This window comes from Chlorocebus sabaeus, chromosome 13 (assembly GCF_047675955.1).
Source record: "Chlorocebus sabaeus isolate Y175 chromosome 13, mChlSab1.0.hap1, whole genome shotgun sequence".
Taxonomy (NCBI): domain Eukaryota; kingdom Metazoa; phylum Chordata; class Mammalia; order Primates; family Cercopithecidae; genus Chlorocebus; species Chlorocebus sabaeus.
In genome coordinates, this window is record NC_132916.1 from 59733442 (window position 1) to 59757592 (window position 24151).

The following is a 24151-nucleotide window of genomic DNA, read 5'->3' on the forward strand; positions in this document are numbered from 1 at the left end:
AGACAAGAATCCTGACTCTTAATACTGTGCTGAGGCCGCAGATAATTTAAAACGTATGTATAACACAATGACAGGGTTCAGGACATGCTCTCCTAGATACGGTACCTTGCTTGGCACTTGAGAAAACAGCAGAAGCAGGAAAGCCTCCCTCACCTCCCCACACTCTTCTCTCTGTAGCAGGTCATAAAACTCTTATTCCAGGGATGCTGTCCTATCCCAAAGGGAAAGACACAAGGATGTGGAGAAGAATCTGAACAAGCAGCCCTTGCTAAGTTTGCCCCCGTTTATCACCATTTGATCATAACCCTTTTGTCCAATCTCACTTCTCCACAAGGATCCACTTCTTCATCAAACTTAACATAAAAATACACAGGTTTCCCTGTCTCCTTGTGTCTTTATTTCTGAAGTCTCCAGTATAACATAAAACTTACATTAAATAAACTCGTGACTGGGCGCGGTGGCTCAAGCCTGTAACCCCAGCACTTTGGGAGGCCAAGGTGGGCAGATCACGAGGGCAGGAAATCAAGACCACCCTGGCTAACACAGTAAAACCCCGTGTCTACTAAAAAATACAAAAAACTAGCTGGGCGAGGTGGCGGGCACCTGTAGTCCCAGCTACTCGGGAGGCTGAGGCAGGAGAATGGCATGAACCCGGGAGACGGAGCTTGCAGTGAGCTGAGATCTGGCCACTGCATTCCAGCCTGGGTGACAGAGCGAGACTCCGTCTCAAAAAAACAAAACAAAACAAAACAAAAATTAATTCGTATGCTTCTCTCTTGTTAATCTGTCTTCTGTGTAGGGCCTCAACCTTGAATCTTGATGTGATGAAAAGATATTACTTGTTCTCCTCTACAGTTTCTGGTGCCCAACACGGGGCAATGGAGACATCACACTCCCTCTGAAGCCTGCAGAAAGGATCCTGAGACAACCGACAAAAAGCCAGCAGAAGGTAGGAATTCTCACCTAGGTCAGCTCTCCGCATCTCTATCTGTAATGCCCAGTCAAGACAGGAGGTAAGCCCGGGTGCGGTGGCTCACCCATGTAATCCCAGCACTTTGGGAGGCCAAGGCAAGTGGATTACCTGAGGTCAGGAGTTCAAGACCAGCCTAACCAACATGGTAAAACCCTATCTCTACTAGAAATACAAAATTAGCTGGGCATGGTGGCTCACACCTGTAATCCCAGCTACCTGGGAGGCTGAGGCATGAGAATCGCCTGAACCTGGGAGGTGGAGGTTGTAGTAAGCAACAGCCTGGGTGACAGAGCAAGACTTTGTCTCCAAAAAAAAAAAAAAAAAAAAAGACGGGGTAAAAATTTCTCCTAGTGCTTCCTGTCTCAATTCAGGCCAGCAGGAGAAAACATTTGTTTGGGTTGTGATATTAAATAAATTTGCTCTTTTTCTTGTTAATCTGTCTTTTGCTATAGGTGTGTTAGGGTAAAGGGGTCTGGATCCAGATGCCAAGGAGGGTTGTTGGATCTTACTCAAGAAAGAATTCAGGGCAAGTCCATAAAGTGAAAGCAAGCTTATTAAGAAAGTAGAGGAATAAAACAATTGCTACACCATACACAGAGCAGACCCGAGGGCTGCTGGTTGCCCATTTTTATGATTATTTCTTGATAATATGCTAAACAAGGGGTGGATTATTCATGCCTCCCTTTGTTAGACCATATAGGGTAACTTTCTTATGTTGTCATGGCATTTGTAAACTGTCATGGTGCTAGTGGGAGTGTAGCAGTGAGGACGAAGAGAGGTCACTCTAGTCGCCATCTTGGTTTTGCTGGGTTTTGGCTGACTTCTTCACTGCAACCTATTTTATCAGCAAGGTCTTTATGACCTATATCTTGTGCTGAACTCGTATCTCATCCTGTGATTTAGAATGCCTAATCATCTGGGAATGCAGCCCAGTAGGCCTCAGCTTCGTTTTACCCAGCTCCTGTTCAAGATAGAGTTGCTCTGGTTCAAACGCCTCTGACAAGTGACTCAGTCACGGACCTAGTGATGGGTGAGAAAAAGATTGGGTTTTCTCCCTTACAACCCAATCAGTCAAAAAGATGCAAAATTTTGTTTTTTATGTAGAATATCAGACACAATTCTTTATCTGCCTCACTGAGGAAATATTATTTAGAAAATATTTGTCTGCATTACCGTAGTCCCCTGTTACCCACAGTTTTACTTTTTGAGATTCAGTATTCACAATAAGATGTTTTGAGAGAGAGATTACATTCACATAACTTTTATTACAGTCTATTGTTATAATTGTTCTATTTTATTATTAGTTATTATTGTTAATCTCTTACTATGCCTAATTTATACATTAGACTTTCTCATGGGTATGTATGTATAAAAAGAAAGAGTATATACAGGGTTTGTGCTATCCAGGGTTTCAGATACACACTGTGGGGCTTGGGACATAATCCACCAAGGATAAGGTGGACTACTGTATTTAAATTTTCTCCTCTTCTCCCATAATGTAAACATCTCACAACAAGCAGGTACTTCCAAGAAATGAGAACAATTTCCAGATGGAATCATGACACTAAAGAAAATTCAGAAACTTAAGAAATCTTTAGGTTCACGTGGATACAATTTGTATTTTAGACAAAAGAAGTTCAGTTTCCCAGGAGTGACCAGAGGATGTGCCCATGATGTGTCAGCAGCCTTTACTGGTGACTTCTTCAGTGAGGGCTGATGAGTTTCTGCCTTCACTGGCGACCTTGACAGCTGACTTGGGCCTTCCAGGCTCCAGACTCCTTGTGTGGACTTATTCAGGCCAACTTTCCAGAGGAGAGTATCAGAGAAGAGGCCACAAAGGGCAGGAGACCCCGAGATCTGCTCCACTGTGGGACCTGCTTTGTAGCAGACCCATATACTTTCTTGTTCCTTTCTCAATGTAGATGGGCCTCAGTGTCCTCTTCAGTAAAATGAAGACAATAATTCCACCTAGCCGGGCGTGGTGGCTTACCCCTGTAATCCCAGTACTTTGGGAGGCTGAGGTGGGCGGATCACCTGAGGTCGGGAGTTCGAGATCAGCCTGACCAACATGGAGAAACCCCGTCTCTACTAAAAATACAAAATTAGCCGGGCATGGTGGCGCATGCCTGTAATCCCAGCTACTCAGGAGGCTGAGGCAGGAGAATCCCTCGAACCTGGGAGGCAGAGGTTGCAATGAGCTGAGATCGTGCCATTGCACTCCAGCCTGGGCAACAAGAGCTAAATTCCATCTCAAAATAATAATAATAATAATAATAATTCCAACTGATGTGATTGCTTTGAAGAATAAAGATGATCCCATGAGTAAAATGCCTGGCACGGTTTATTGCCAACAGAACGAACTAAACAATAGCTAGAAATAATGAAAAAATTTAAATATTATAATCAGGATGTGAGGAAACAGTTTAGTTAGAAAGTCTGTTCTATATTTTCTACATGCGACAGACACTCTTTTACAAATCTTGAGTAGAGTTGCGGTTGGTTACAATACATAAATTTATTCTTACTTTGTACACCTCAACCTAGGGGCTCTTGAATTAAGATGAAAGGTTATGCAAACCTATATTTTATTACCAGGGCCCAGATCCCTTTTTCTTTTGTTAAAGTAAAACTGCAGGATCCAGAAAAAGCTTAAAAAGACAAAGCACCCTATTCACTTCCTCCCACAGACCTTCCCATTTCCTCTGATTCCATCCACAATAATCGAACAGCGAAAGGAACAAGTGAGGCTCCTTCTTTCTTACTGCCATCGTGTCTGGGCTCAGCTCTGAAAGAAGAAAGTTCTTTTCCAGTAGGTTTGATCTCTTTCCTCTCCTTTCCTTCTGCTAACCAAGGCTTAGTCTCACTCATACCTTCTCTGACGTTTTTACAGATTTTATAGTGTTGGGATTTAAAATATCTCATTCTTCAGGAATCATCTTGCTATCAAGGCTGAGTTAGAGTTAAAGTAAATGAATTTTGTATTCACGGTTCTGTGTTTTTAACCTCTTTTGGCTACTTTATTTTCTTCAGAGAAGTATTGTTTGGTTCACTGTCTTGATATTTTACTTTTCATTCAAACTCTCTTGTCAATAGGTTAAACCGCAAAGTGCAATTTACAAAATGTTGAGAAATGAAGTATTACTCACTAATAACACAGATAATAATTGTCACGCACGTCCGTGTGAAGAGACCGCCAAACAGGCTTCGTGTGAGCAACAAAGCTGTTTATTTCACCTGGGTGCAGGCAGGCTGAGTCCGAAAAGAGAGTCAGTGAAGGGAGATAGGCTTGGGCTCAGAGGCCTGACAATAACTAAGGTAAGTTTCTTATTTGGTTGAGCTGGTTCTAGAAGGTAAACAAAAGTTAGTTTAAGTAGGGCATTCCCTCCACATTTATGCAGGGCTCACTCTAGGCGGAGTTCTATTTTGGTAACTGTGGGAAATCACCAAAACTGTGGGAAAAAAATGACCCCCACACACGAGTGACCCATGTAAATTAAACGGGGTGGGGATTTTCGAGAGAGTTTTTTTGTCCAGGTTCCCTATTTCTAAGTATGTCTATAGTTATGTCAATAAATAAGTCATGTCACCCGTGTTCTCATGTCGTGGATGAGGGGTGCTAAAATGCGTGATTGCATAACCGCTTAAGATTGTTCTGGAGTGAATGAAGAAGTGTGTGTGTGTGTGTGTGTGTGTGTGAATGATACTTGACTGTGTGTCTACATCATTTCCAGGGGCTTCAGTGAAGGAGCCTCATTCATTCCCTCTCTCTTGCCTCTGGCGTTAGAAACATCTTTGTGCAGGCCTGCCGTTGAACAAGGGGTGGTAGACACCACCTTAGGGAATTAAAAGGCATGTTTTCCAATGCTCGAGATATAGTGAAGAAATGTGTCAGCTGGTGAAAAAAGCTTGGTCTTCTGGTGAGGTCCCGAGTGGGCCCACAGGCCTTACGGGGACAGGGCCCGCAGCAGGTTCTTTTCCGGAGAATGCGGGGAGGATACTCCCAGCAAACAAGTGAGCCCTCCGGTAATGCGATCTGACAGTGTTCCCAGTGGTGGGCGGCCAGCGGGGAGGGCCAAGAGAGTGCTGGTAGTTAGGGAAGGATTTGCATAATTACATTCACCTGAGGGACTCCATTTACCCAACAATGCGTCTCATTGTGGTAAAGCCAGCAGCTGGCCATACAGTTAGAACAATGTGAGCTTTGGCCTTATTCTTCCAAAACAAATGCTTGGACTTTGAAAAAAAAGTGACAATTAGCATTTTGAATGGTATAGAGTTATGAATAGTACACATGTTAGCATGATGTGTAACACTCCGTATTGTGAGGCGTGCATTTGTGTGCAGGACTTACATTACTTCGTACTACAGCAGAAGGATTATATACTAGTAACAGTACTGCATTCCTGTGTGCACGACCTATACTGTATACTTTTCATATAATAACATATCATAATGTATACTTGAGATTTATGCATTAAATGCCCATGAACAAGTGAGATGACTCCCGAAATAAGCATTCTCTCCCGATGTTTAGTAGAGTTAGATATTAAAGGTGTTTTCAGTGTAAGGCACTTACTATTTTAAGCTCAGTACAGTGGCTTTTGTTTTCTGACTGTGAAGGATTACAATGGATTTGAGAGATGTGAATCAGAATTCCGAGGAGGTGCTTTATTGAAGAGGCTGCAGGGTTCGCACAGGGCTGGCTCTCTGGCTGGGGGCATGTTTACCTAAGACTCCAAATAGGAGAGTGGAGATATGAGGACCTAGCGCAAATATTGTGCCCGGCTCATTTCCTGGTATTGCCCACATTTACATTCAAAAGGGAGGTGTGGGGAGTGAAGGCTGTGTAGGTTTAGAGGCAATTCTTTTTATTATGCCCAGTACTTGTTACGTTTTGTCCCTCAAAATGAGAACACAGGATACATTTCTAAGGAAAGAAAGCCCCTAAAGGGGTTTGTCTATTCTCAACTTTAATTAAATACACATTTTAAATATCGCATTTGTAAGCATAGCAGCACTGGAATTTCTTTTCAGCATTTTATTGAAAAGTAGGGAAATATTGGAGCATTCCAACTGGGGAAGGAAACTAAGCTTCTCCTTTGAAGCTCCAGCTGCACTTAGGTCTAATGCGAAAGGCAGTATTTGCTTTAGCCGCTTCCTGACTTTTCGATGAGATGTGGAAACCAGAAGTTAGCAGGATTCCAAAGCTGGGAGTCAAATCCTAGGTCCATGCCCTTGGCTCAGTCCCTGTCTTCCAGAGATGGCATCCTGAGTAAAGACAAACACTGCTGGTTTTTCTCTTCCTCCAGATCAGGTAGTGGAATGACAAGTGACTGTCATTCTGCTGCTACGGAGAATGCGCACTCAGAGGAAGACAGTGGTACGTAATACATTGCTGGATGGTGGGGCTGTGGTACCTTGCACACACAGGAAGCCTCCTTGGGAGGGCCCCATATGGCAGGCCCCGTCAGTTCTCAAGACCCGGGCTCCTTCTGTGCCTCGTCAACCTGCCACCACCCTGCCACCAAAGTGGGCACTCTCAAACAAAAACCCTCTCCTTGAAATTCCCGTGGCCCCATGACTTATGGCAGTGGTCCTCAACCCTGACCGCACATCAGAACCACCTGGACGCAACCCCACCCCAAACCTTTGCAAACAGAATTCTCAGGGACAGACAGGACACAGAAAGAAAATCTGTATTTGTAGTTTACTTTTAAAGTCTTTTACCTTTTTGGAATCAGAGATACAACTCCGGCCACACAAAAGAACTCAAGCTTCCATGATGTGTATTTCCAGAGGAATTCCATTTCCCTCCTGAATTGCCTCTGAGGAATCCTGGGTTAAAGGAGAGGAGCGATAGTTCGGTTTTCCTTTTTTCTTTTTCCTGTTATACCAGCTGAGACCTCCTGCCCTCAACTTTTTCCTTGATCAGTTTGGAGGTCTCAATGTCTGTCTTTGCATCACTTTACCCTCTCCATTCCCCAGGACATCACCACCACCATGCTGTCACTGAGCAGCGATATAGAGCTTCGCTAATAACCTGGCATAAAACTTAACTGAAGACCTTAAGGTATAAAGCTTAACTAATGCTGACACTGAGCAGTGGTGTAAAGCTTAACTAATGACCTAATGATGAAAGACAGCAATAGGAAACAACTTAATATTCCATACCAGACACCACTGCTCCTGCGTGACTTGGCCCTTCCCACCATCAGACAAGTTAGCACCTGGTTGTTGCTGTCCTGATACCCTGACCTTATCTGCCCCCTGCCTCTTCTTCCCCTCTTATCTCCTGTCCTCTACTCCAGTTTCAAGTTCTTTCCCTTTCTCTGCAACCCAAAAATCATCTCCATCTTCCTCTGGGAACCACCCAGATGATGCCCAAGTTGAAGGCTTCTTTCCTGCATCTGATTTTCCCCATGTCCAACCACACCCTTCATTTTTCAGAGCAGCTTTGCACTTTTGGCCTCAAGCTCCCCCTCCAGCCAAGCCCCTCTGAGGTTTGTATCTAAGAAATATTATTAGCATGCATTTCCTAAAGAAAGCATTCTCTGAAAACAAATTCTGTCATTTTCTCTATATTGTCAGATTTTTAAAATTGCAAATATCTTTCTTGCCGGGACTGACTCTCAAAAGCTCTCCAGATGATTCTGCTACAGCTGATTCCCTGACAGTGTCTGGGAACCAGGGCCTTCTTCTCTGTGGAAGTGTTACTGGAAAGGGGGTCCCTACCCAGACCCCAAGAGAGAGTTCTTGGATCTTGCACAATAGAGAATTCTGGGCACGTCCACAGAGTAAAGCAAAAGCAGGTTTATTCGAGAAGTAAAGAAACAAAGGATGGCTATTCCATAGGCAGAGCATCCCCGAAGGCTGCTGGTTGGTTATTTTTATGGTTATTTTTTGATCATATGCTAAACAAATGATAGATTATTCGTGAGTTTTCTGGGAAAGGGGTGGAGATACCCCTCCAGCTGAGGATTCTTCCCCTTCTTAAGCCACGTAGAGTAAGTTCCAGTTGTTACCATGGCATCTGTAAACTGTGATGGCACTGGTGGGAGTGTCTTTTAGCATGCTAATGCATTATAATTATCATGTAATGACCAGTGAGGACGACCCGGTCACTTTCATGGTATTCTTGGTTTTGTCCAGCTTCTTTACTGCATCCTGTTTTATCAGTAGGGTCTTTACGACTGACCTGTATCTTGGGATACCAGTCCTGCGAACTTCCTATCTCATCCTGTGGCTAAAAACACTTAAACTCCTGGGAATGTAGCCCGGCAGGTCTCATCTTCATTTCACCCAGTTCCTATTCAAGATGGAGTCACTTTGGTTCAAATATCTCTGGCAGAATATTCTAATGAGAGCCTAGGCCATCTTGTAGATGGACTCGTGCTTATCCCAGGAGAATCTTTTCCACCTTTTGCTCCATGTAACACCAGTGTAACTTTTCCTTTGTCACACTGCTATATTTTGTACCTATCAGTCTTGAAGCAGTCATCTTGCAGTAAGGGAATTTATCACTGAAAGGGGGTTGTCAGTTTCAGACTTCCCAACTGGCCCGAGAGCACCTTGAAAGCAAGTCTTGCTCATTATGATGTCTCTGGCAGTTCAGTATGCTTGGCACAGAGGGGAGTGTTCTATACTGTTTGCTGACTGAAGATGTGGGATGATAATGTATGCTGGATTAGGCAACAAGGAGGTCATTAGTGATAGTGGTCACTCTCAAAGAGATGCTCATTGAGGACAGGCTGCTCCGAGAGCTGCTGCTGATGGGACCTGTACACAAGTGCTTAACTGATGGGATTCCCGCCACCTCCACTCTCTAGCCACACCCTCTGATGTGGCCTCAGCCCTAAGGAAGGATGTCATTTACTTACTGATCTACCCAGACGGTCATGGTTTTAGTTTGTCAGCGGGAGGAGGCCCCTGTGAACTCAGAGGCACTGCTCCTGTAGCAGAGTCGCTGGCTGCTGTGTTGCTCCCATCTCCTGAGATAGCAGTCATGATTGGAACCCTACTGCATCACTGTATTCCATTTTCTCTGTGAAGGAGGAAAACCTATCACAGAATGAAAGGAAGGTACTTTAGGAAGGCCATCATCACCTCACATCTGAAAAAATGTTCAAAGAGCCCAAGATGTTCCACAGGCAACTCAAACTCCACATGTGCAAAATGGAAGTCTTCACCTCTCCTGGGCACATCTGCCCTCCTCCTGCGTGTCCTTCATTGGGTACACCTGGTTGGTTGCTAACCTAGATGTCCTCCTGCATCACCACTCCTCTCAGTCTGCCCACAAGTCTTACCAGGTTCACCTCAGAAGGCTAGTTCCCATCACCACCTCCCCTTCATTCTTCCCTCACTGCCCCGCCTGGGTCCAGTATCCTCCCGTGATTAGATAATGCTTTCCTCACAAGTTTCATTTCCAGATGCCCTCCAGATATCCTTTAAAAACAGGATCTGATTGCCCTGTGGTATGGTTTGACTGTCACCCCACCCAAATCTCGTCTTGAACTGTAGCTCCTGTAATTCCCACGCATCATGGGAAGGACCTGGTGGGAGGTTATTGAATCATGGGGGGAGGTCTTTCCCGTGCTGTTCTTATAATAGTGAATAATTCCCACGACATCTGATGGTTTGGTAAATGAGCGTTTCCCTGCACATGCTCTCACTTGCTGGCTGCCCTTTGTAAGACCTCCCTTTGCCCTTCCTTCATCTTCCACTATGATTGTGAGGCCTCCCCAGCCATGTGGAACTGTGAGTCCATTAAACTTCTTTCCTTTATAAACTACCCTGTCTCGGGTATGTCTTTATTAGCAGCATGAGAATGGACTAATACGCCTTGCTTTAAACACTTGCATGTCCCTCTTTACTCTCAGCCCACTGGACGTGTCCTGACTCTCTAGTTTGGTATACCAGTCCACTGACTTCTGTGCCCACCTACCCCTCTGGGCTTTTCAGCAGCACCTGCATGGGCATGGTGCTTCAGCCAGTTTCCTGAGCATGACCAGCTCCTGCAGCCTCCTTGGCTTTGCATGTGCTGTTCCCTGTGCCTGCACCCTCTCTCCTGTGTGTTGGACTCATCCCCAGATGATTCTGAATCCCCCTCTATGTTCTCTGTCCCTCTGCTGTGCAATTGTGCCCTCATTGTCACACCTGGTGTCCACATCCAATCATTTATTTTATCTTCCCCACAGGACCTTGCTGTCATGAAAGGTGATGAGCTGTTCATTTTTCTCTCTCCACAATCTGTTGAAGTGTCTAGTATGTATTTGGTACAAAGTAAATCTTTATCAAATTGAAAGTCGATCAGGGGCTGGATGCAGTGGCTCACACCTGTAATCCCAGCACTTTGGGACGCTAAAGTAGGCAGATCACTCGAGGCCAGGAATTCGAGACTAGCCTGGTCAACATGGTGAAACTTTATGTCTACTAAAAATACAAAAAATTAGCTAGGCGTGGTGGCACATGCCTGTAATCCCAGCTACTCAGGAGGTTGAGGCAGGAGAATCACTTGAACCAGGAGGTAGAGGTTGCAGTGAGCCAAGATCGCACCACTGCACTCCAGCCTGGGCAACAAAGAGAGACTCTTGTCTCAAAAAAAAAAAAAAAAAAAAAGTCTATCAGCAGGGATCTCAACAGCTGTACAATGGAATAATGGAATAGCAGGCAACTACCAAGAATGATTTAGCTCCACACATACTGATGATAATTTCAGGGTGATATTTACAATGTACCTTTTTTTTTTTGTAAAAGGTAGAAAAAGAACTCTTTACATTTGCTTCTGCGTATCTGAATGTAGAGAAACATATGAAAGAAATCCTTGATTGACCCAGTGAGTGAGGTTGGAGGAAGGAGAGGAAGGGTGATTTTCTTTATAACTCTATTGTTTGACTCCTCACAAAGAGCTTTATTGCTTCTGTAAAACCAATTAGGCAAAATCAAGTAAATGGTTGCTGGATGATTAAATAGCCTTCAGGAAAGAAGTTTTCAGAAAAGGAGGAATACTGTTTCTGTTTCTTCTGAAGAAAACCAAAATTGGCAGAAAATATAACTATGGTATTATTATTCACTTTGCAAAGGATTTTTCTCTACCCTAAAAGAATCTTCATGAGCTTCTTTTTAAAAGGCATCTCCAGTAAAGCTCTGATGCATTTCATCCTCTTCCTCATGTCCTTAACTGCAGCACTTGACAGAGGGTGGGACTGAGAAAGAGAAAGTTTTAAGAGTCGGTGCCAATTGAAGATCAATCTGCAATGAGATAAGCTCCATTGATATTATAATGTAATTATGGGGGGAAATTATTACATTGAAAAAATTCAAAGTTCACCTAGCTTTTCTGGGGGAGAGACACCAGAGGAGCCTACTGGAAGGAGAAGAGAAGGTGTCCCCCTTCCCAGAGCTGGGGACCACAGGCAAGGCCATGGACTTGAGGGCACTTCTCCAATCTCTAGCAGATAAATTATGCCCAAATCCCACATCTTACTGAGAAAGCAGGTGTCTGCAATTAGTCACGGAAGTGAGGTGGGTGGTCATGGGCAGAGAAGAAAATTTTTTTAAATAAAAAAATAAAAATTAGGCAAAGTAGAACTTGACAGTCACCATGAAAACAGAAGAAACACTACGAAAGTGATATCATTAGCATGGCTGTGGGCCTGTCTTATCCTTTGGTCTCTAAAGCAGGAGACAATGAGAGCTACTTACTGACTCATTTTTAGTATTTGATAAAAGAAAAAAGCTAATCAATCAGGCTTACCTTATTGACTTATTAATGTCCTTGTTACTAAGGGATAATTTTAAAAAGGATTTTTCTACCAAAAGAAGGGAAATCAATCCATAGACCTCTTTGGGCTCCCACCCGCAATTTGTATAGGATAAAGTCAAGTTTAAAATAGAGAGTGCACCCGTAAGGTTGAGAAGACATCGTGCGGTGACTCCTTTGCATAACATGAAACAAGGTTGGTTGGTCTTTCTCTGTAAAGAGCAAGATAGTAAGTATTTCAAGCTTTCTGGGCCAAGAAACATAATCAAGAAACACAATCAAGGATATTATGTAGTTACTTGTATAACAAGAGCAAAACAATTTTTTCCCACAACTTTTAAAATTGATCAATTTAAAAACTTTAAATTGATCAATTTAAAAACTTTAAACTGTACTGGTACAGTTTGCATTTTATATTGTTTTCATGTGTCATGCAATAATATTCTTTTTTTTTTTTTTGAGATGGAGTCTCGCTCTGTCACCCAGGCTGGAGTGTGGTGGCGCTATCTCGACTCACTGCAAGCTCTGCCTCCCGGGTTCACGCCATTCTCCTGCCTCAGCCTCCCGAGTAGCTGGGACTACAGGCGCCCGCCACCACGCCCGGCTAATTTTTTGTATTTTTAGTAGAGACGGGATTTCACCGTGTTAGCCAGGATGGTCTCGATCTCCTGACCTCGTGATTCGCCCGCCTCGGCCTCCCAAGGTGCTGGGATTACAGGCGTAAGCCACCGTGCCCAGCCTATAATATTCTTATTAAATTTTCCTGCAAGCATTTGAAAATGGAAAAAGCATTCTTAGCTTGTGGGTCGCACAAAAACAGGTTGTGGCCTGGATTTCGCTCTGGGGCCATCATTTGCCGACCCCTGACATAAAACACTTCTGAGTCATGTCAGGGTCCTTAATCAGTTAGGTCATCCAAGCTCAGACTGAACTGGGACATGGTTTCAGAATCCTCAACACTGCACGCCTGCCAGAGACAACCACAGGAAGTGGGGAGGGAGAAGCTGTTGGCTGTGCAGTAGCCATCTGACGGCTGCTTGAAGGACCGTGAACTCAGTTATCACCAGCATTCTCCCTGCTCTTTCAGATCTGGGTGCAGTTGGCTCAGTCCTCCATCCCTACCCTCGGGAAAGTCTCTCTCCCAGATTTCAGCTCCTCCTCAACAAGCTTGCACGTTGTGCCGAAGAGCAATCGCTTCTGCTGTATCAGGTCAGTTTACGAATTCACTTGCCCTTGTGAATTCATGTGCCCTTCATCCTTGCCTCATCCAGAACAGGGAATTCAATTATTTTAATATTTTACGTATTTTTTTTACAAGCCCACAGAATTTTAATGTAAGTTTGGAGAGACAATGGCAATTTACATGGTAGCAGTAACAGCATCTGCTCAAAGTCATTGTATAAGTCATCATCATAGCTAACACTTCCAGGAAATTGATTTCTTTTGCCAGGAGCTTTTCACATATTATTTAATCCTGCAATAGTCATTAGAAATAGGCTTTTTCTTTTTAACAGTTATTATCCTGTTTTACAAAAAAGAAATGAAGCTTAAGAGATTGAACAGCTTGCTAATCACAGAGCAAGTTAATGATAGAGGTGAATTTTGAACACTGTCAAGTCAGGCAGTGGCTTATGCCTGTAATCCCAGCACTTTGGGAGGCCAAGGCAGGTGGATCATTTGAAGTCAGGAGTTCAAGACCAGCCTGGCCAACATAGTGAAACCCCGTATGTCTTAAAAATACAAAAATTAGTTGGGAATGGTGGCACATGCCTATAGTCACAGCTAGTAGCTAGACTGAGGTGGGAGGATCGCTTGAACCCGGGAGGTGGAGGTTGCAGTGAGCTAAGATTGTTTCATTTCACTCTAGCCTAGGCGCAGAATGAGACTCCGTCTCAAACAAACAAACAAACAAGGAACACCATAATCAACGAGCCAGAACACAGTGAATGAGCCAGAGCCCATGCACCTAAACACAACACAGTTCTCCCTCCACAGCACTTTAATTGAACATCAGACTTTTTGTTGTTGTTGTTGTTGAAAGTTCTTCTATCACCTCCCTGGGAATTCTCACTGTCCTAACCACCTCATGGAGTGTCCTGGCTTCTAGCCACTCTCCTGGCTCCTCTCCTTGCCCATGTCTTTCTCACCTCTTCTCCCAGACTGTTTTCATGAACTCTTAGTGTCTTGATCCAATTCTTTAGAGTAATTTAGCTCTTGCCAGCTCATGTTCCCAACCTGAGCTCTAGCAGAAGCCTTCTGAGGGACATAATGTGACTTTTCAGGAAGAAAACATTCATTGGCCAATTGTATGTGGAAAGCTAGGATAAGGCCCATAAGGAGAAGGTGGAAGAAATGAAGAACACTAGAAAATCAGAAAATTGAGGGATGTTTTTCTTTCTGAGAGAGAAGAGTAAACAAGTGAGAGTGGAAGAAGGCAGAGAAGATGTAAGACTTTTAAAAAAAGAGGTTGCTTTGCCCCAAACTATTTAGTCAGATCTTCTACACACAAAAATGCCTCGTGAGAAAATGCAGAATGTGGGAAATCAAGAAATGAAGAATTCCCTGGAGATAGATGGTGGGAAATGAATGTAAGCTCCCTGAGCATTTAAAGAAATTCTGTAAACTTTCCATATTGAATTTTTGACACTGGACATTCTACAGGGCACAATAATGTTATCTAAATCCTTGGGAACAGGGTGAATCTACATCATAGAGTGGAAGCCACCAGAGAAGAAGAGATTCTATCTGGATATGGAGAATGAAAAAAAAAAAAAAGTGTAAAGAGGGTGAGTGTATAGTCATCTGGAAGCCATGTCACAGAGAGGAGGGGAGAGATTAACGGGGACCTGAATAAGAGCAGGATGGTGGGGCTTGAAAGGATGGGATGAACATGAGAGATGTGATGACACTGGTCAACAGAGACCTCTCTAGGGATGTCAACCAGAAAGGGGTGTAATGTAGGAAATTGGGCGTTTTTACACTTCTTTGGAAGGGCAAGAGAAATGGGCTCTGGGCTGACCTCTAGGAATGAACAACATTGCAGAATGACCCTCCTGGGAACTGCACCCCTGACTCAACAGTGGGGGAATCAAGAGACCACTTTTAGCACAATAGGTTTCTGAAAGAACCCACCCTCGCTGTGGCAGGTGCTGCGGTCACTGCAAGTACTATCTGGAGAGCTTTACTAGGCTGCTCCATCTGCAACAGCAAAATGTGAAGAGCCCAGCCCCCGCCTCGCAGCCCCCATTGCAGCAGTGACTGGACACGGGAGCACCATTGTGCTTGCCAGCAGAAACCAGCAGAGAAAGATCTCTTCCACTTCATCCTGCCCTTCAGATTCCACACAAGTGCTTCTTATGGGGGATCTTAAATCCATTAAGAACCCTGCCCTGCCAAGCCATATTGGAGTCAGAGGCAAAAGGAAATGTCAGTAATACTGCATTACTTTTTATCTATTTTTCTTTTTTTGACAGGGTCTGGCTCTGTCATCCAGGCTAGAGTACAGTGACTCAATCATGGCTCACTGCAGCTTTGACTTCCCAACCTCAGGTGATTCTCCCACTTCAGCCTGTCAAGTAGCTGGGACTACAGGCACACACCATCATTTCCAGCTAATTTTTTTGTATTTTTTTTATAGAGACGGGGTTTTACCGTGTTGCCAGGCTGGTCTTGAACTAAAAAACTGGGCTCAAGCAATCTGTCTGCCTCCATCTGCCAGAGTGCTGAGCCACTGCACACAGCCACTTTTTTTTTTTTTTTTTTGAGATGGAGTCTCGTTCTGTAGCCCAGGATGGAGTGCAATGGCGTGATCTCCGCTCACTGCAAGCTCTGCCTCCCGGGTTCACGCCATTCTCCTGCCTCAGCCTCCTGAGCAACTGGGACTACAGGCGCCCACCACCACGCCCAGCTAATTTTTTGTATTTTTAGTAGAGATGGGGTTTCACCATGTTGGTCAAGATGGTCTCGATCTCCTGACCTCGTGATCCGCCCGCCTCGGCCTCCCAAAGTGCTGGGATTACAGGCATGAGTCACCGCGCCCGGCCGAGCCACTTTTTAATTTTTCAAAATACTGCATTAAGAGTACTTATCTTGATTACTGAGTTTTTTGATGCCCCTTAAATTTTGTGCCTGGGGTGCCTTGCTTGCCTCATCCTAGACCTGGCCCTATTAAGAATTCCAGTTACAAGGGAGTCTTAGAAATACCGTGTTTAGCTTTTCATCCTCTGTGGTACTGACAGCACCATGGAAGAGGCTGGGATGAAGATAGCATCATCTACAAAAGCCATCCCTGTCAACCTGGCTAGGGCTGTAGAATCCAGCTGTTTGGTCAAACACCATTCCAGATGTTGCTGTGAGATATTTTAAATCAATATTTTATTTTATAAGAAAAATAACAAGTTTTTTTTGAAACAGTCTCTCTCTGTCACCCAGGTTTGAGTGTCATGTCACTGTCATAACTCACTGCAGCCTGGAATTCCTGGGCTCAGGCAATCCTCCTGCCTCACCCTCCCAAGTAGCTAGGACTACAGGTGTGAGTCACCACAATCGTCTAGTTTCTTCATTTTTTGTAGAGATAGGAGTCTTGCTGTGTTGCCTAGGCTGGTCTTGAACTCCTGGTCTCAAAAAATCCTCCAGCCTCGACCTCTCAAAGCGTTGGTATTACAGGCATGGGCTACCATGCCAGCTGGTATTTTTTAGATGTGACTGACATTTAAATCTTTGAGTAAAGCAGCTGACCGTTCCTAGTGTGAGTGGCCTCATTTAATCAGTGGAAGGGTTTCATAGAAAAACCAAGGTTCCCCTCACTCCTGAGAGGTAGGAACTCTGCCTCCAGACTGCCTTCTGGCTCAAGACAACATCAGCTCTTGTTGGACTTTCCAGTTTGCCCTGCAAACTGTCTATTCCCACCACTGTGTGAGCCAGTTCCTGAAAGTAAATCTTTGTCTCTATTTCTATTGCTGTCTCCGTCTCTATTGTCTCTATCCCTATCTCTATCTCTATCTCTCCTCTTTGGTTCTGTTTCCTGGAAGAACCCTGACTAATACACTGGGAGGAGGTGACAGAGGTGAAGGGTCAGTCTGCTAGCTCTACCGAGGTGGAGATAGAAGTAACAATACTGGGTAACAATATGCTTCATACAGAAGGAGAGAAGGAGGAGGCTAAGCTGGTTCCCAGGTTCCCGTGTGGGTGACCGCGATAAGGACGACAGATACAGTACCAGATATCTCCATGAGAAAACGACGCACATGCCACAGTACCAGATATCTCCACGAGAAAATGGAGCACGTGCCACGGTACCAGATATCTCCACGAGAAAACGGAGCACGTGCTCGTCGTCTTTGGAAGATGCAGTTCCCTGATCTCCCACATGCAGCTCTGTTCCAGTGCATGAGATCCACCTTGTGTATTTCACACATTGGTTGCCTGGGACAAGTAATTTGGTTATTTGCTTGCTTGTTCATTCATTAAATGCATGTTTATTAAGTGTGTCCTGTGTCAGGTACTATTGTAGGCTTTGGAGAAACAATAGTGAAAGAAAGCTGAGATGGCTTCTTCCATGATGTTTTCAATCTGATTCAGAGAGGTGTGACAAACACACACACATGCAAATAAAGGGAACAGTCCCAGGTAGTGATGTGTGCAGCTGGGTCAGTGAAACAGGGCAGTGTGATGGAGGTACAGGGAGTAGGTGCTGCCTGACACGACCACTCACCTTGAATATGCCAGGACTCCCATCCCAGCATCACAGATGGTCTAGGTATGAGGGAACACTGAGCTGTCTTGTGTGTGACCCGCTGGAATGAAAGGAAAGAGCTCCAGGCTTATATGACAAGTTACTGAAGGGGAGCCTGAGCCCAGGACAAATGTCTGTGATGAACAACTTCTTCCTCTCTTAGTCTATTCAGGCTAAAATACCATAGGCTGGGCAACTTAGAAATACAGATTTCTTTTCCTACCCATTCTGGAAGCTGGGTGCCAGCAGATTTGTCGTTTGGTGAGGGCCTGCTTCCTGATTCCTAGATGGTATCTTCTAATGGTGTACAAATGTGGTGGAAGGAGTGAGGGTTCTCTCGAGCCTCTTTTCTAAGGGCACTCATCCCATTTATGGGGGCCCCACCTTTACGACCTTATCACCTCCCAAAGACCCTGCCCCCTAATATCATCGCCCTGGGCTTAGGATTTCAACATGTGAATCTGCAGGGGACACACATGGGCAGGCCATAGCCGTTCTCCATGCTGATGTGTAATGGGCAGTCACTGAATGAGTCTCTGTGAGACAGTGGAGGGGGAGCTGGATGGCAAGGCCCAGGCCCGGGCCGAGTCTACGAAGAGCAGCATCGGGACCTCCCGGGAGACAGAAGCTCTTTGGGGTGAAGGTGATGCCTATTCGTTGTGTTTCCAGCAGCGGCACAGTATTTGGCACACGGCAGGTCCTCTGTAAGTACTGGTTGATGAAGTAAGGAATCCCTTGGCTGAAGGTGGAGGGACTGGCTACTGCGGGACCAGAGAGCCTTTGCATTTTGGATGATTTCTTCACACTTGGGAGAAGTATTTTCCTCCTTCCATAAAACAAGTCCCAGAGCCTCCCAGGCAGGAAGGACTGTCTGGCCAAATGGCTCTGACTTTGTCTTTTTTATTTCAACACTTGCTGTCCCCTGGGGGACTACGATTCACTTTAATGCTCCCGCCAAAGTGAGGCCAGCCAGCCCTTCCTGTCTGGGAGGCTTTCCTTAGGTTTGCCACCTTCGCACGGCTGAGATGGCCTGGGAATTTAGGAAGACTTCTTTAAACGCGAAGGGAGTGGAAAAGATGGCTAAGCCAAGAGCATGCATGAGGAATAAAAGCTGTCAGGTTTCTGCTGTCTGGTTTTCTCATCTTTCTATAATCTTCTGGCCTTGGTCCTCCATACTATGCAGAAAGAACCCGAAAGATGAGTACACTTTTACAGACAACCTGACTCAGCCCTAGGCCCATCTTCACAAATAGGGAACAAATCTTACTTCCCTTTCACACTGAAATGGGTATTCACCATTAAGAAAAGATCACCGGATTTAACAAATCAAAGTATAGGGCACTCAGTTAAAATTTGAATTTCGTGTAAGTAACACAGAATTCTTTGATATAAGTATGTCCCAAATATTGCAAGTTCCAGATGTGGCATGAGGCATATTTATCTTAAAAATGATTTGCTGTTTATCTGAAATTCAAATTTGACTGGGAGTCTTGTATTTTATCTGGCAACCCAAGGAAAAGATTTGAACCCTGCCACCAGCATAGGGCCTTTCCACTCAGGGCTCATCCTGGGTTCCTGCCTGAGGCCTCCACACCTCCCTCTGGGGTTTGGTGGAACTTTTATAACTGTTCCAATAAGTGGCTTCTCCCTTGACTGGAGACCCTACCCCTCTCCTTGCCTATACACGCAGGGGTCCTCGCCTGTCTGGACAGAATCTCAATATCTGAATCATGCATGGAGCATACCAGCCACACAACAGGAATTACACACTTCATCATAGTTTATCTGGTCGGCATAGAAGAGCTTCGTATTTTTCTTTGGGAACACAAAGCGCAAACCATGCTGAAAAATCTCAAGGACAGTAAGCTTCATGATAGATACAGTGGCTATTCAGACGAGAACACGTCAATTTCTCTTACATATCAGCGGATTAAACAGTCAGCCAACCCTAAGACATGCCCAGGAGCTATTTTCAGCTCTGTTTTAACCTGTTGAGCTCCAAATAGAAACTTCTATATTTTTATCTTACGTTACGCTTCCTTTGAGGGAGTCAGTCTATAGGGTAGTGAGGTTAAAAAGAAATAACTAACAACTTTCAAGAAAACAATCTAAAATAAGCACCTGTGTGGTGATTATAAAAATATACAAATTTCCTTTGCTTCTAGTGGTCATGTTGAAGCCCACACATTTGTGATGTGCATTGAGCCACACAGTTCTTTTCCATTTGCCCTTTTAGGTCAGATCTGCTAGATTTCCTCCCTCCCCCTCACATGATCAGGACAGGATTTCTTGCTTTCTTGTGTTGAAGCACAGTGATAATACTGTTTAACCCTTGATTCAAATATCCTGGGTAATGGCCACATGCCCCATGATAAAATATGTCCAAAGATTAGCTGGAAGTCCTGGGCCTGCTTCTCTTACCAACTCTGGCTGTCTTAGTAGTGTTTACAAGTGTCTTTAGTCACCTCCCTTTCTCCTTTGCTTATGTGGGCACGAGATTTTGAGTTCTTTAATAGATTTTAAGTTTAGCAAGAACAAGGACCTTGCCTTGTTCACTGTTCTATTGGTTTGCTAGGACTACCTCATAAAATATCACACATTAAGTGGCCTAAGCAACAGAAATCTATTTTCTCATAGTTCTCATAGTTCTGGGGGCTGCAAGGCCAAGATCAAGGTGTTGGCTGGTTTGATTTGTGCTGAGGCCTCTCTCCATGGCTTGCAGGTGGCTGCCTTCTTTCTGTGTCCTCACATAGTCTTTCCTCAGTGCATGAGCCCTTGAGTGTTTTTGTCTGTAAAATTTCCTCTGCTTAAAAGGACACCAGTCAGTTGGATTAGGGCCTGTGCTAACAACTTTATTTTAATTTAATCGCCTTAAAAATTTTATTATTATTATTATTTTAGAGACATGGTCTTGCTCTGTTACCCAGACTGAAGTGCAGTGGTGCAATTATGGCTCACTGCAACCTTGAACTCCTGGGCTCAAGTGGGTTCCCACTCCAACCTCCTGAGTAGCTGGGACTACAGGTGGGCATCACAACACTGGCTAATTTTTAAATTTTTTGCAGAGACAGGGTCTCACTGTGTTGCCTAGGCTGGTTTTAAACTCTTGGCCTCACGTGATCCTCTTGCCTTGGCCTCACTAAGCGCTGAGCCACTGTGCCTGGGCCGTAATCACATTTCTAAAGGTCTTGTCTCCAGATACAGTGGCATTCTGAGGTTCTAGGGGTTAGGGCTTCAGTATGTGAATTTCAGAGGACACGTAATTCAGCCCGTAATAGTCACCATTAGTCCAATAACTAATGTAGTGCCTGGTACATGACAGATGATAAATCTTTTTGTACTCATTTGTTGAATGAGTTCACAAACTTTGATGATGTCATTGGTGAGGCACATTTACTTAGAGTGTCTTGTTAAGCCAGAGCATCAGATTTTTAAGCTTCTTCCTACGCACCTTAGTGGTCATCCATTGTGTCATGGAGAGTCATCTGACCATGCATATAACTTGTGTGACACCCTCTCTTCCACAGAGGATGCTGTATAGTAAGTGTGTGCCTCACACTCACAGGCACAGAGCCTGTCCTGTCCACGTTGTTGCCACCTGCCCTACGCGCCCAGGCTGCGATGGCGGCCCAGGCTCCCAGCTGTCATTCTCCAGTCCTCCTTTTGGCAAATGCTTGACATGCATCTCCACGTTTCCTTTATTTCCTTCAAATTGGGAAGAAAAAAAAATAGAATCTGTCAAAGAGCTCCTGCTACTTGTGTGGGGAGAAGGGGAGCCTCAACAACTTGCCCATTGTCTAGGCGTTGCTCTACCAGTCTTTCAGGAAAAAGAAAAAAAAAAAGCCCCAAAACTTTGATCCCTGGGGAGGTGAAGCGGAAGTTGATCTTCACCATTAAATTTTTTTATAGATAGCAAAGTCCATGCTTCCACCTGCATCCAAAGCACAGAGGCAGCTGGCAGAACAAAGCACCAGAGAAAAATAGCTGACCAGAATCTCTTAAATTGCCTGTGTACAGGTGCAACTTGTTTTTCATCTTGGTGGCAGCCACTAGTGATTGACAATGTTTTACCCAGAGGACTTAACCCTTTTTTCACCTAGATGAGCCAAAGAGACAAGTCTCATGGTTTAGAAAACAGTTCATACCCCTCTGTAGGTTCTAAGCCATTCAGCCCAAAGGCATGGGAACTGTACTTCAAACTAATGCCACCTGCAACAAAGGAAGGAACGACACGATGTCAGAGAAAAAGTTTAAAAAAATATATTGCTAGGTCTCTCCAGCTTTGAAGCCAAGGCTGGGACACATCTTATTTTTTTAATCAATAGATAGATGGAGACGGCATGTGACGAACGCGCCTCTGGAATGGGATGCGTTACAAGTTGAACTCTGGGTGTTGAATAAGTCTTAAGTTACCTGTTCTAGAAAACCAATCCCTTTATGCCCTCAGCTTTTGTTTTATTATTAACATTAAACAAGTTATTTTAGGTGGTAGACAAGCAGTAGGGAGGAAACGCCAGTGTGCAGCCTAGTTTAAAAACCTCCAAAGACAGAGAACTGAGCAGCTTCACTGGTCCTGAGCTGGTTTGGTTGTGTTTGCCCCAGGACTCCCACTACATCTCACCTGGGTTACTTTTCATAGTTGTGTGCAAGGACATTTGCCACTGGGGAGTCCCCCACCCAAGTGGTTGCATTTGTGTGGAGACCAGACAGAGGACTGTAGGGAGACTGCTGTCTCTCTGGCAGTCTTGAGGGAGTGTTGCTGGAGGGATGACTGGGAGATTACACCGGGATGTGGGCAATCTTTATCAAAGGAAGAAGCAGGAGTGCTACAGGAATAGCTCTCAGAAGAGTTAACCATTTGGAAAGAAGCTAAGCACAAGGGAGCAATAACCTCCTAAACACTGAGCCCTCCTAGGGAGAGAAGGGAAGTCGGTAACTGGTGATTTTAAGCTAGCACTTCAAGGGAAGGCCCCAGAGCTGTGGGTGGGTGGGGGTGAGGGGGTGGGGGTGCTCCTCAGCAGGGTCCTGAGGCAAGGCAAAGAGCTTGCTTTAAAAAAAATATATATATATATAACTTTTATTTTTAGAGACAGGGTCTTGCTGTGTTGCCCAGGTTAGAGTGCAGTGATGCAATCAGGGCTCACTGCAGCCTTGACCTCCCAAGTTCAAGTGACCCTCCCACCTCAGCCCCCTCAGTAGCTGGGACTACAGGCATGTACCACCATGCCCAGCTAATTTACTTTATTTGTAATTTAATTTTTGTAGGGATGGGGGTCTCTGTATATTGCCCAGGCTGGCTTCAAACTCCTGACCTCAAGTGATCCTCCTGTCTTGGCTTCCCAACGTGTTGGGATTACAGGTGTGAGCCACAGTACCCAACCAAGAGCTTGTTAATGAAGTGTTGGCATTGTGGATCCCATGGCTCCTCTTTCTGGTAGCTGCATTGTAAATCACCTTCTCTCAGCACAAGGAACACTACAGATGAACGTTCTTGACGATGAACATGCCCAAAACATACCCTAACACAAACACAGAGCATGAGCTCAATAACTCACAGCCATGGAGCAGTGTTTTGGCTTCTGAATGGAAAAAATGACATGTACACAACTCTGACACTTCCTTAGAGAGGCTTAGTAAAATCATCACGCTTGCCCAGCCAGGGAGCTCCCCATTCTGTGTCTTTGGCTTTGACGTGGCCTTTGACATGAGTCCATGCTAGGTTGAAGGCATCTGTCTAGATGTTCAGGTCTCCATACTCACCCCTGTTAACCTGGCAGTAAAATAATCAAAGGAACTCTGTGGCCTGGAAAACAATCCATCTCATTGATAAATCAAACCTTTTGTATGAATCTTGATGAAACTGTGTGGCCAAAAGTGATTGAATTTAAAAACTTTGAATTTTCATGAATTGTTTTGCTCTTAGACATAGATCACACCTGCTAGTGATTGTGCATGAAATAAACTACCAAGATTATGTGGGAATCATAGCCTTGGCACCATGGTGGTAATCTAAATGAGGCAGATGCTTGGATGCATGTCAACTTCATCAGAACAATAGGTGCTGTCAACCAGACAGAGATACTGTAAGGAGTAGCCTCAGACATGCTACAGCCGAAGTCATGAGATGCACCTCTTTCCTTTCGGAGTCTAGGGCAGGCATATCTGCACCATGCCTCTGTTTCCATCCAGTTCACAGAAGCTGCGTGAATGGTGAGAAGATCTCTTTAAGTTCTGCTTTAATATTTATCCCTTTCACTTGTACTGCTGTTACCACTACAAGCTGGAAGCAGAGAACTCCCAGGCCCAGAGAGGCCCATGGGGACGCTTAGAGCTGCTGATTTTCTTTTCCCTTTGGCCATTTTATGAGGGAGACACCACGCACATTCTAACAGATTTGTGCACAAGGGGTTATAGCATGCTCTATATTCTTGGCCTTGAAAATTTTTTTTTTTTAAGTTTGTAAAGGTAATTATGATTGTTTACAGTACCAAGGGCAAAGCCCCACCCTGGGCTCCAGGCCAGGGGCTCTGGGAGTTGAGTGTAGTGGGGTGAGCCAAGTCCAAGACAAAAGCACAATTATACTCACCTAAAAACCCACGCTGGTGGTAGGGGGATGAAGGAAACACCCACACAAATGGGAGGTGTGTGGAGGGAGGGGCTTCCTTTGAAGTTTTGCATAAATCGT

At 44.6% G+C, this 24151-nt stretch overlaps 1 long non-coding RNA gene across 1 annotated transcript; it reads left to right on the forward strand.

The window, feature by feature from the left end:
- The first annotated feature begins 328 nt into the window (after positions 1-328).
- Positions 329-17221, forward strand: LOC119625186 (uncharacterized). The gene is made up of 3 exons (XR_005241276.2): positions 329-949; positions 12820-12941; positions 16874-17221. It is a non-coding gene; the product is annotated as an uncharacterized lncRNA (long non-coding RNA).
- The last annotated feature ends 6930 nt before the right edge of the window (positions 17222-24151 follow it).